This window comes from Bos javanicus, chromosome 22, assembly GCF_032452875.1.
Source record: "Bos javanicus breed banteng chromosome 22, ARS-OSU_banteng_1.0, whole genome shotgun sequence".
Classification (NCBI taxonomy): domain Eukaryota; kingdom Metazoa; phylum Chordata; class Mammalia; order Artiodactyla; family Bovidae; genus Bos; species Bos javanicus.
Window position 1 is genome coordinate 54,297,222 of NC_083889.1, and position 12,624 is coordinate 54,309,845.

At 48.0% G+C, this 12,624-nt stretch overlaps 1 protein-coding gene across 8 annotated transcripts in view; it reads left to right on the plus strand.

Moving 5' to 3' along the window:
* Positions 1 to 36: 36 nt before the first annotated feature.
* Positions 37 to 12,624, plus strand: part of ZDHHC3 (zinc finger DHHC-type palmitoyltransferase 3) — a 60,930-nt gene continuing 48,342 nt past the window's right edge. For 4 of the 8 annotated variants that reach the window (XM_061397055.1, XM_061397058.1, XM_061397060.1 and 1 more), the window contains exon 1: positions 205 to 295. The gene's annotated coding sequence lies outside the window, so the exon portion shown is untranslated. Of the gene's footprint in view, positions 305 to 6,504; positions 6,855 to 12,624 lie in introns of those variants that run through there. The other 4 variants (XM_061397059.1, XM_061397062.1, XM_061397056.1 and 1 more) reach the window with 4 other exon arrangements.

Consider the following 12,624-nt stretch of genomic DNA (forward strand, 5'->3'; position numbering starts at 1 on the left):
CCAGGCACGACCCCCCCCCCCCCAAACCCCGCGCCCATGCGTCATCAGCCTGCGCGGCGGCCGCTCCTGCAGCTGCCGCCGCCGCCACCACCGCCGGGGAGCTCGATGGGCTTCTCCTGCGCGCCGCCCTGTGTCTGGCCGAGTCCAGGGAGCCGCGGCGCCTCGTGCCGGGGAGCCATCGCTGCAGCCCAGGGCCGGGTCCCAGGTCGAGGGCTGAAAGGGGAGCGACGACGGCAGCGGCAGCCGGAGCCCCACCGGGGGGGCCTGGGACTGGGGAACTGCCTCCGGCTTCACGGTCAGTCGGGTGAGGAAACTGGGATCGGGTGAGAAAGCTGGGGCGAGACGACAGGCGCGGGCCGGGGCCGGAGCTCGAAGGACTAGCGGTGGAAGAGGCGTGCGGCGCAGTTTGCTCAGAGCTGGAGTTGAAGTGGCCGGTCGTGTGTGTGCGTGTGTGTTGAAGAAAGAGACCAACCCCAAGTGAGAGGTGCCGGACGTCGCGATTGGCCTGAGAGAGGCTGTCTCTTGGCTCTCCTTCCTGCCCTCATGTGTTGTATTTCTCTGGCCCATGGGATGGTGGGGAGGAAAGAAGCGATCAAGCTCTCTTTAGGTCGTTCTCGGTGATAAGGATCTGGGCCGGGAGTGAATGCCCGTCTAGTCCCGAGATGTCTTCAGCTGCACCCCAGGGATTCCCCCACCCCCCACCCCCGTTGTCTCTGGGGCTGGCTGACCGAACGCTGACCCCCCGGAGCCTTGCAGGATCCCTATGCCCCGGATGGTTGCCGGAGCTTTGTCCCAAAGAGAGTAGAGGGGAGAGTCTTGATCAGCGCTGGCGGGAGGGTTGCGGGGGCGCAGTGCCCCGACGTCCCCAGCGCTTTCCAGCAGGGACTGGAAGCCCTGGCTTGACCGGGTGATCGCTGGGAACCGTGGACAAAAAAAAAAAAAAAAAAAATGCCGGCCTCGGTCGTGACCAAGTAGGAATATGGGCCTTGAATACCCAGAAAGGATACCTGCAAGGTGAACGTGGGGTCACTGAAGGAGCCCATTAAGGCGGAGTTGATAAGGCAGGAAACAGATTTTAAAGGAGCCACGTAGATAAATGGAGGAAAATTAACCCAAAACGATAGTAGCAACGAGGGCATCTGATGACTTTTCCAAGTGCCCCACTTTTGAGGAACCTCCCTGTTGTCAGAAGTGAAACTAACCCTTGACTGCTTGATCGTCCAAAGAATGGTGAAACTAACCCTTGACTGCTTGATCGTCCAAAGAATGGTCGGGTCCCAGATAGTAGCCTCAATACAGTTTCACATATAACTCTTGGGAGCCTACTGTTGATGAGCTTTGTGCTAGCTTTGAGACACTGAGACAAGTGAAACACAGCTTCTGCCCAGAGAAGCTCCCAGGCAGAGGGAAGGCTCCAGACCCAGCATAAACGTGGTGGTGAAGAGCTGTAACAGTGGCACCAGGGAACATAGTGGGATAGGGAGGTGGTATACCCTCTGAAGAGGGTATGGAGAGGAAGTACCTGCCCACATTCTGAAGCGCTAAACTGCGGAGCCCCCAAATAAATGATCTGTGCTTAGTAGACTGGACCTTTAGTTGTTTTGGGCGTCTCTCCGTAACTCTCTGCGGGCGTTCCTATAGGGAGGATGTCTTGCAGTGTTGAATTTTGCCCTCCGGGAAACTCGGAGAGGTAAACCCAGAAGAGTTTCCTCCTTCATGAGAGTACAGGTGCCCCACCTGTTGGGACAAATGCACCTTGAGGCGTTTGTGTGATTGAACACCTGGATTCTAATGAGCACCTGGGTGATGAGCTAACAGGGGACTTCTGATGTTAGAAATAGTGTCTTGCACTCGAGATCGCTCAGAAAGAAGAGACCCCGGATGTGAAATTTTAATAGGTAGGATATCTAAGAGGATCAAGGGTTTAAAAAGTGGCAGCGAATAGATCAGAAAAGACAGGGAAAGAAAATTCTGAGTTTGGATACCACGGGATCATATTTATGTAAAAATCTTTCAGTGTGTCTTTAAAACTATAGAACATACATTGGAAGTGTTTCCCAGATAAATGACTAAAGATTCTCTGCTGGAGAAGGATTGGCAGTATTTGCTAAATAACATTACAAACAATGTCTGACATGTTAGCCTAAATCGATACAAGAGATACAAACAATCGAATGTTCGTTTTAAATTCTCTGCTAAAACAATGACACCTTCACTAACTGTTGTACTTTAATGCAGCCAGAACATTTTTTATCACATTGGTTGTGATCATAGATTAGATATTTCAAAACCCCATAAATTCAGAGTTCTTTTTGGTTTACTGAAGCAGTTCAAAGACCGTACGTTTGCCAGAAAATCAAAACACCAAGGATGGCATATTATTCTATTAACCAGCTTGTTTTCCCATCACTGTCAGATTCTTTTGCGTGCATACTGATTTGTAGGTCCGTCTGTCCTAAATCTCTGTATTCTTATTAATTATATCTAATAATAACTGAAGCATAATAGTGCTTACTATGTGCCCAACTCTGTTCTGAAGCACTTCACAAAGACTAACTGATTCATTCCTATTAACAATAGCCCTGTGAGGCAGGTGCTATTATCCTATTTTACAGATTGGGAAACTGAGGTACAGAGAGATTGTCTTGACCAAGGTCCCAGGTCACGTAACAGGGAAGCAGTAGAGTCAGGATTTGAGAGCAGACAACCTCGATCCCATACCTGCATTCCTAACCACCCCCTTATGCAGGTGTCCCCTTTCATTTCATTCACCAGAGTATTTGAAGGAAGCCTGTGTTTCTGAGTGAACTCCCGGTGTTGGTGATGGACAGGGAGGCCTGGCGTGCTGTGATTCATGGGGTTGCAAAGAGTTGGACACGACTGAGCTACTGAACTGAACTGAACTGTGTTTCTTATGGGCTTCCCTTGTGGCTCAGCTGGTAAAGAATCCGCCTGCAATGCGGGGGATCTGGGTTCGATCCCTGGGTTGGGAAGATCCCCTGGAGAAGGGAAAGGCTACCAACTCCTGTATTCTGGCCTGGAGAATTCCACGGACTGTGTAGTCCATGGGGTCGCAAGAGTTGGACACAACTGAGCACCTTTGACTTTCACACTTCACCTTGTTTCTTGTCGGTTTCCCAGGTGGCTCAGTGGTAGAGAATCCACCTGCAATGCAGGAGATATGGGTTCGATCCCTGTGTGGTGAAGAGCCCTTGGAGAAGGAAATGGCAACCCACTCCAGTTTTCTTGCCTGGGAAACCCTATGGACAGAGGAGCCTGGTGGGCTACAGTCCATGGAGTCGAAAGAGAGTCAGACACGACTGAGCAGCTAAACAATATATTTGTTATGGGAGTGGTAATGCCATATAAGCTATAGTTAGTTTTAATTCCAAAAGCAAGGAATGTGTTCCTTTCTCTAGGGGAATGTTGAGGATGGTGCTTGTAGGAAGCCCCTGTGTCTGTTTCAGCCAGCTCTTTTAGGTAAGGGGAAAGGTTACATACAGACCAAGTAGAGCTTAACTCAATGTAGGCGAGAGCCCTCAACAGCAGAGAAGGCCAGTAGATCTGGTAGAGGGCTGAGATAGGCGTGGAGACCCAGATTCCAGCCACGTGCTTATTCCCAGAATAAATATCTAAGAAGCTCTTCAAACAATCAGGAAGTATTTGTTTGCATGGCTGTGTGTCCCTAGTGTTCCCGAGGGCCTGCAGTGATAAGGAAACTGCAAACACACACCTGCCTAAGAGAAGCTGGAGATTGTATTCTGACCGGGGAGCCCAGGCTCTTGAACTAGTGCATGAACAAGACAATAAAATAAAGTGCTCACTTGAGACACATGGCAATTAGATGAGAGGCCTGGCTAGAATGAGGTGCTAATTGGGCAGGCCAGGCATCAAGGGCAACAGGTAAAGAGCTGCTGTTAGCCACTGGCAGCAACAATAACTTTACAGCTGTAGAGGAAATCTGTCCCACCTACCCTTGTTAATTACAGCAATAAAAGTCGGTTTAGGGGAGAGCTTGGGGCAGTGCTGAGTCCATGGTGCTGAAATTGCAGAGAGCTCTTAAAAGAGAGCTCTTAAGATCTCAGCAAGGGAACACTGTATTCCTGGTCTTAAGCAGAGGAAGCCAAGTTTTGGGCCTTTTCCTTTGCATTCCTCCACTTAGCAAAGCAGAGCACCAGAAAAGCAAAAGTGAGCTATTGCTGGGGACTGCCCTGGCAGACCAGTGGTTAAGACTTCGCCTTCTGAGGCAGGGGATGGAAGTTCATATTTCTGGTCAGGGAGCTAGGATCCCTCATGCATTGTGGCCAAAAAAACAAAACATAAAAGAAACGGTACTGTGACAAATTCAATAAAAACTTTAAAAAAATGGTCCACATCAAACCAATCTTTACCAAAAAAAAAGAGCTATTGTTTTCTCTGTAGCTCTTTTTCCTTTAAACACTTTGCACTTGTCCTGCCTCTGCCTTGTCTTAAAGAACACTCAGTATAAATAACCTGTCACAGGCCCGCAGATCTGTCTGTCTCGCTATTGTAGAAACCATGCCTTGTAATTCCAGTGATAGGAAAATTGATGGGGATACATGGGTAAAGCTTATTCTACTGTAGAGGAAGGGTCTTCCTGGGTGTTTCATGTTAAGAGAATGGCAGGGTGCTGCCCATGTCTTTCATGAGGGCATGTAGTATGAGAAAGGGGCGCTCATGTGTCCTGACGAGCCTATCTAGAAACATTTTAACACACGTACATCCCGGTGGGCTACAGTCCATGGGGTCACAAAGAGTCGGACATGACTGAGCCACTAACGCACACACATACCCCCTGAGGAAGGTGTGAAGTCTGGCCATTGACCTGTTGGGGGAGCCAAGGAGGCTAATACCATCCCACCTCGGGTTTCGTCCTGTTTTGTTTCTTTGGTTTTTCATTTTTAAATCATTTCCAGAGACAAATGACCAGGTTAGACCACCTTGCATGTCCCACCTAATCCAGTCATTCATCTAGGCAATTCATAGTTTCCTCCGAATTGAATGGGCTTCCCTGGTGGCTCAGTAGTAAAGATTCTGCCTGTAATGCAAGAGACACGAGTCCGATCCTTGGGTCAGGAAGATCCCCTGGAGAAGGGAATGGCTACCCGCTCTATTTTCTTGCCTGGAGACTCCCAGGGACAGAGGAGCCTGGTGGGCTACGGTCCATGGGGTCACAAAGAGTCAGACACGACTGAGCACTCATAGACACACTCCAAAGTGTAACCATTCAGCTATGTAGAGACTTGTTGATTGAACTCTTCAAATTTTCTGGTCAATTTGAGACATGAATACCTCCTGTTCACGTTCAGTGGTTGAAATGCCCTTGGGTAGGATTGCTTTTTCACCTTTGGACAGTGGCCCTAGGGGGACAAGTGCAGTTGTGGCTGCAGTTCCCATGCAGTAAGTTTGGACTTTGCTTTGTACAGAGTGTGCGCTTCTAAGTCAAGGAGTAGCAGAGCATCTCGAAAGACGGCTTGGCTAGGAAGATAAGGGTCTATGCTGGAAAGACTACTGGGCATCTCTTCCAGTGAGCCAGACCTTGCCACTAACTTGCTTTGTGACTTTGAGCAGGTCAAGCTCTCTAAACCTCATTTTACACGAAAATGACCTCTCTAAGCAGGTTATAGAAGCCCCAGTAGATCTTGGATTTACAGACATTTAAACATTGAAAAGTGGTCATGTTTAATTTTATATTTAAGGCTTTCCTTTAACCACTTTCTAATGTTTGATGTATTTTAATAGTGCTTTTCCCACTCCACAAAACATTAAATGAGAGAACAAAGGAAGCAGTAATTACATGCCATATTTCATTGAAAAAATTGAACATGCTCAGGAAAATTGCTAACGGTTGTTGGTGGGTTTCTTTCTGAATATTAACAAAGAACAGGGGTAGGACGTTAAAGGATACTTTTGATAATTTAAAAAAAAGCCAAGAAATTAACAGAGATGTTGAATTTGTTCCTGAGAACAGAGAAATCAGAATCTGAGTCCTGCAGCAGACCTTAGCAGTCAGCTTAATCTTCCCTCTTACTTTATGGATGAGGAAACAGAGCCCACGGAGGTAACTGTCTTACCCCAAATTGTGAGTTAGTGAGCAGCAAGGTGCAGAGTAGAATTCTGGCTGCTTGACTCCAAACCAAGTCTTCATTCCGCTTTCATCTGTCTCCAAAGCCCTCCAACAATTCGTCCTGGCAGACAGGGGCGGTGGACATGTGAAGCCTTGCTTCCTCGGGCCAGACTCCTCCAAGGCCCTGCTCTTGCAGGACTTACAGGACTTGGGGTGAGTGGAATCAGCAGGGACCCTCCTTGAAGCCTGGCACAAAGGTCATAACTGGTTTTCTCTTCTCCTCCCTTAATTCGTCTTTCAGATCCCTCCAAGCACTGTTGCTTTTAGTCCCTACAAAAGCCAGGTTTTTGCCTGAGTGATGTCACAGAGGCTGCATGTCTGCACATGGCACAATGTGGGGCCGGGTGCCATTTTCAGCACCCTCAGGTGGGACCCTTTGCTGGGTGCTCTCAGCCTAGCATGGGTGGGCTTTCCCCCCAAACAAGCAGCGTGCTGGAACCTGGCCCTCCCGGAAGTGTCCCCCAGCAGAAGCAGACTTTAGGGCCTCGATCTTAGGGTGACTCTTCTGGCTGAAGCTCCATAGTCTTCCTGCTCCCTCAGTTAAGGCAGGACCAGTCTTCTGAACGTTGGTTGGTGTTCAGCCAAGGCCCTACCTTAGGGCCGAAAATGCTTACGTTCAGCTCTGTGGTCTGTGAACAGCGCTGCACGTGGCCCACGCGATAGTGCCATCTCTGCCGTGACCATGTGTGGGCAAGAGATTGAAACTGTAAGTAAGCCAGGGTCACTGGCAGAAACACCAGCACCCCTCCCCCTTCTGGTTCTAGGTAATGGGCAATGTTAATGATCACAGAGAGCAGTTAAAGGTAGGCTCTGGAATGAGAACCGGCCTGGGGGTGTATCCTGTCTCCACTACTTCCTAGCAGTGTTTTTCTTGTTTCATCACTCGGTTCATGTCCAGCTCTTTGCGACCCCATGGCCTGTAGCCCGCCAGGCTCCTCTGTCCATGGAATTTCCCAGCAGTGTGAACATAGGCTGAAGTGAAGTGAAGTTGCTCAGTCGTGTCCAACTCTTTGCGACCCCGTGGCCTGTAGCCCACCAGGCTCCTCTGTCCATGGAATTTCCCAGCAGTGTGAACGTAGGCTAATCTTCCCTAAAAGAGGGTGGGAAAGTGCGTGCTTATCCTACAAGGTAGGACGGGAGGCTCGAGCAGGCTGAGAAGTGTCCAGCATACAGCCCAGTAGGTGAGACCTTCAGTGAGAGTCAGGGCCCTGCTCCACTTTCCACGTGGTCTGTGCTGGAGCAGCAGCCAAGCCAGATGCCCATCTCGGAACCTACCCTGACAGAGGCCAAGGGCAGGTCAGTGTCAAGTGAGAACCATTCACCTGATTTCAGAGGGTTCCACATACTTAGAGCGTGTCAAACGGGCTGACAGATATTAATTGGCTAGCTAAATCAGTAAGATGCTTTTGCTTTTTTAAAGGTTTTCCCTACTGGGTTGCAGACTTCCTGGAAGGAGGGGTTAATGTAGGGTGATAGCCACATAAGCAACTAGTAGATGATGTTTAGTTGCTCAGTCGTGTCTGACTCTTTGCGACCCTGTGGACTGTAGCCCGCCAGGCTCCTCTGTCCATGGGATTTCCCAGGCAAGAATACCAGAGTGGGTTGCCGTTTCCTTCTCCAGAAGATCTTTCCAACCCAGGGATAGAACCCTCATTGGCAGATAGATTCTTTACCTTTGAGCCACCGGGGAAGCCCGATTATTCGATATCATCCATTAGACCTAGAAAGGAAGTTAGCCACCTCTCTAACTGTTCTGTGGAAACCAACTGACTCCTTGAGCTTCGTTTCTTTATCCATTTGTAGAGGAGCCTGGGCTAGAGTCTGGAAGGGGTCAGCTAGTCCCAGCAGTCTCTTCCCAAAAGGCGTGGATTTGAGGGCTGGGTGCTTTGCCCCATTAAAGAGACAGCCCATCGGCAGTGAAATGGCTCACAGAAGAAAGAAGCCTCCTTTTTTTTTTTTTTTTTTAACAGTATTATAAGCTCCTAGGAGTGCAAGGAAAGTCTGCTTAGAGTCCATTTCTCAGGTTCTTAAAAGAAGGCCACAAAGTTTAGAGAACTGGTTGTCCCCAGTCGCTTGAAAGATAACATTAAAGCTAAGTTTCATTTAATGCCGTGACCTCTCCTTAGCACCATGAAATGTGTGCGAGGAAGTAGGAAGCAGAACTTGTGTATTCTGCTTGGTCATTCTCCTGGCCCCCTCTTGCAAAAAAAAAAAAAAGAGAGAGAGAGAAAGGAAGAGCAGCCACGTACCGTTTTCAAAACATGGTCTGTGGAGGCAGGCGGAGCTGGTTTTGGATCCTGGTTTTCTTTGACCTGGGGAATATTATTAAAAGCCTCTACACCTCCTTCTTTCCATCTCCACGACGACTGATAAAAGCTACTGTGCTAGGCTGGCCTGAGAGCTGAGAGCTGCTGGTTTGTGTGCATCCTCGGTCTTAACCGGTGCGCGGTTCCTGTTAGTGCCCACCACCGTTCTTCATCTGAAAGCAGAAGAGTTTGACTAAAATCTATTAGATGGTCTTTATGGTTCTTCCTCACTCTAAAATTCTGACTCAGATAGCAACTGTTTTTACCAGTTGATCTCATGTGTGGTCTTGTTTTAATATTTTTCTCATCGTGGCAACATATGATAAAACATGCCCATAAAAAGCAATGAATGTGTGACCCAAATGAATGGTAGTTTCTACTGATTCCCCGTGTTTCTGACATGGATTGTGTGTGTGTGTGTGCGTGTGTTAGTTTTTCAGTCGTGTCTGACTCTTTGCGACTCCATGGACTGTACCTGCGAGGCTCCTCTGTCCATGGGATTCTCCAGGCCAGAATATTGGAGTGGGTTGCCATTCCCTTCCCCAGGGGATCTTCCCAACCCAGGGATCGAATTCAGATCTCCCTCATTGCAGGTAGATTCTTTACCATCTGAGCCACCAGGGAAGCCCGTGACATAGATTATGTCATCCTGTATGTGGGTGTGTGTGGTTTTTTTTTTTTTTTAATAGATCCAGAAAGCCCAGAGGCAGTACACCAGCCAGCTTTAGTACAGTAGTACTCAGTTGTAGTAAGCGGAGGAACTGTTAGCCTCCATGAGTTTTCAAATCCAAAACTTTTTTCTGAAATGGAGACTCATTGTTGGGAGTCTGAGTTTGTACATGAATGGGTTTTATAAGAAGGTGTCTGATTATGAGACAAGAAGGCCACTTTAGCTTACTGACCACTTCCTGGTTCCCTTAGTGGATTTTAATGTGTATAGGATTTGCTTTTGGGGTATAATGTGTTTCTTTTCTTTCTTTCTTCCTCTCTCTCCCTCCCCGCTCCTTCCTCCCCTCCCTCTCTCCCTCCTTTCCTTTCTTTTCTTCTGTTTTTGTTGAAGTTAAGCATGACACAGACAGGAGGCAGGCAGGGGAAGCCAGACCCTCGTATATAGAGACACCGTGTAGACCCTTCGGGCAAGCCCCAGAACAGGCCAGCAGCCCTGCCTGTCTGGACGCCTTCCTGGCCTGCAGGGCGCAGTGCAGAGGGGAAGGTGAGGCACCTTGCCTTTGGGCCACACGCTTACCTTTGGGGAAAACTTGAGTGACTCGTTCTGGTTTTTTATGAAGCATTTCGAACATGGTGCTTCATGGCTCATTCTTTTTCTGAGAATCATCCAAACATGGGTATAAAATTTACAATCCTTTTGGATCAGTATGCAAATTAACTGAAATTTAAGTAAAGAAATAGATAAATCCATTTTTTACTTGATCAGATTCTTTTCCAAAGCTTCCAGGGAATGGACCTTTTATTCATCTTTGCAGTTGCAGGGCTGGCTTGTGAATACTTTCCTACTTGAAGTTCATTCTTCTAAAACATGAGAGGTTCTGAATCTATACAGTTCCAAGATCTGCTTGGATGCTGTGCTTGGTTGCATGTGTATACACGAGAGCGTGAGTGGGTGTGGTGTTTTTGGAAGGGAATCCTCACAATGTTCTTTGAGTTGCCTATAGGACTTCGGTTTAGATCTAGCTAAGCCGTGTGTGTGTGTGCGTGCGTGTATATATGTGTATGTATATGTGTGTATGTATGCATGCATGAGCACTCAGTCATATCTGACTCTTGTCAACCCCATGGACTGTAGCCCGCCAGGCTCCTCTGTCCGTGAGATTTCCCAGGCAAGAATACTGGAGTGGGTTGCCATTTCCTTCTCCAGGGGATCTTCCTGACCCAGGCATCAAATCCACATCTCTTGTGTCTCCTGTATTGGCAGGCAGGTTCTGTACCAGCTGAGCCACCAGGGAAACCCATGACTTTAGTGTAGTATCTTGTCTCAGGAAAACAGCTGGCAATCTGAGAGGGTCTGGAGTTCTTTGGATATTCATTAGATCAAGAACAGTAGATATTTGGGGGCTCTAATAATCTGATACTGAACTTTTATGTGATGGTCATGCCTTTGACCCTTGTTCACAAAGCATGGACTTCTGGTCAGTGTTCTTAGGCCAGGTGATAGATTTATAAGGATTTGCCCCTCACTCAACAAATACTGATGAATGGAACTTCCCTGGTGATCCAGTGGCTAAAACCCAGGGGGCCTGGGTTCAGTCCCTTGTCAGGGAACTAGATCCCACACGCCACAACGGAGCCCTGGTGCCGCCAAATAAATATTTTTTAAAAAGTAAATAAAGTGATTAACTCCAGGCATATAGCTGGACTCTGCCCATCACTAAGTGTCAGCACTAGGCCAGGCCAGGAGTCTCGCCTGGCCACCAACCAGCTGTGGGCCACAGTGGAACGGGGCCTGTGAGCTTGGCCTATGAGTCACCACTTTGAAACCCTTTGAGCTGCCCAGCCATGGATAGGCAGCATGGACCTGAGTCCCGAGTGCTATACTGCAAGGGCTCTCGGGACCCTCGGTGGCATTTCACTAAGTACATTTTGGTCTGCTTATCTGGATTTGTGGAAGGGCACAGTTGTGGTCAAGCATAAGGAAGCACATGTGTTACAGCTGAATCTGGGGGCCACTCTCTGGACCAGAAACAGTGGCGTTTTTTGGACGTTAGCACTCATGTCAGTCATTTCTTGATTTTTGCTTCTGTATCTCCAAGAAGGAAGATGAGGTGGTTTCCTGAGACCTCCACATACTACCCGCCACCGCAGAGCTCAGATTGTCATTCTGGACACCATCTGCCTTATCATCGGTTTCACTATCTCTGGGGAGCTCCACCTGTGGGCCTGCGACTCTCTCTGCTTTACTTCCGCGGCCCCAAGGCTTACTCCTTTTACCTTTCTGGCCCTTGGGTGCGCTCCTCTGTCGGGAGGGGAGAATAGTTACTTTGGGCTTGAATTACTAATGTGAGAAAGCCATCTCTCTTTATTTTAATTACCGTGGTTCATACCTTTGTATTCTTTTTAAAACATGGTTATTTCTTTGCTTGGCTGCATCAGGTCTTAGCTGTGGCCCGTGATCGCTGTTTCACCACGTGGGGTCTTTCGTTGCGCAACAGACCCTCTAGTTGTGGCGCACGGGCTCAGTAGCTGTGGTGCTCTGGCTTAGCTGCCCTCGGCATGTGGGATCCCAGTTCCCCAATCGGGGATCGAACACACGTCCCCTGCATTGAGAGGTGATTCTTGACCACTGGACCATCAGTGGTTAAGCCATCTATTTTTAATGCTACAAAACCCTTGACCAAAAAAATACAATTTTATTAAGCTTCCCAGACTTGCATTTTTGACAGATTAAAAGGTTTGTGGTGACCCTGCATTGAGCAAAGTCTGTTGGTACCATTTTCCAGCAGCATTTCCCCTTTGTATCATACTGTGGTAATTCTTGCAATATTTCAAGCTTTTTCATTATTATTGTATTTTCTGTGGTGATCTGTAATCAATGATCTTTGACGTTACAACTGTGACACTCTGAAGGCTCAGTCAGTCAGTTCAGTCAGCCAGTTCAGTCGCTCACTTGTGTCTGACTCTTTGCAGCCCCCATGGACTGCAGCATGCCAGGCTTGCCTCTCCATCACCAACTCCTGGAGCTTGCTCAAACTTGTGTCCATTGAGTCGGTGATGCCATCCAACCATCTCATCCTCTGTCGTCCCCTTCTCCTCCTGCCTTCAGTCTTTCCCAGCATTAGGGTTTTTCCCAAGGAGTCAGTTCTTCACATCAGGTGGCCAAACTATTGGAGTTTCAGCTTTAGCATCAGTCCTTCCAATGAATATTCAGGACTGATTTCCTTTAGGATTGACTTGTTTGATCTCCTTGCAGTCCAAGGGACTCTCAAGAGTCTTCTCTAACACCTCAGTTCAGAAGCATCAGTTCTTCGGTGCTTAGCTTTCTTTATAGTTCAACTCTCACATCCATACATGACTATTGGAAAAACCAATGCTTTGACTAGACGGACCTTTGTTGGCAAAGTAATGTCTCTGCTTTTTAATATGTTGTCTAGGTTTGTTATAGCTTTTCTTCCAAGGAGCAAGCGTCTTTTAATTTCATGGCTGCAGTCACCATCT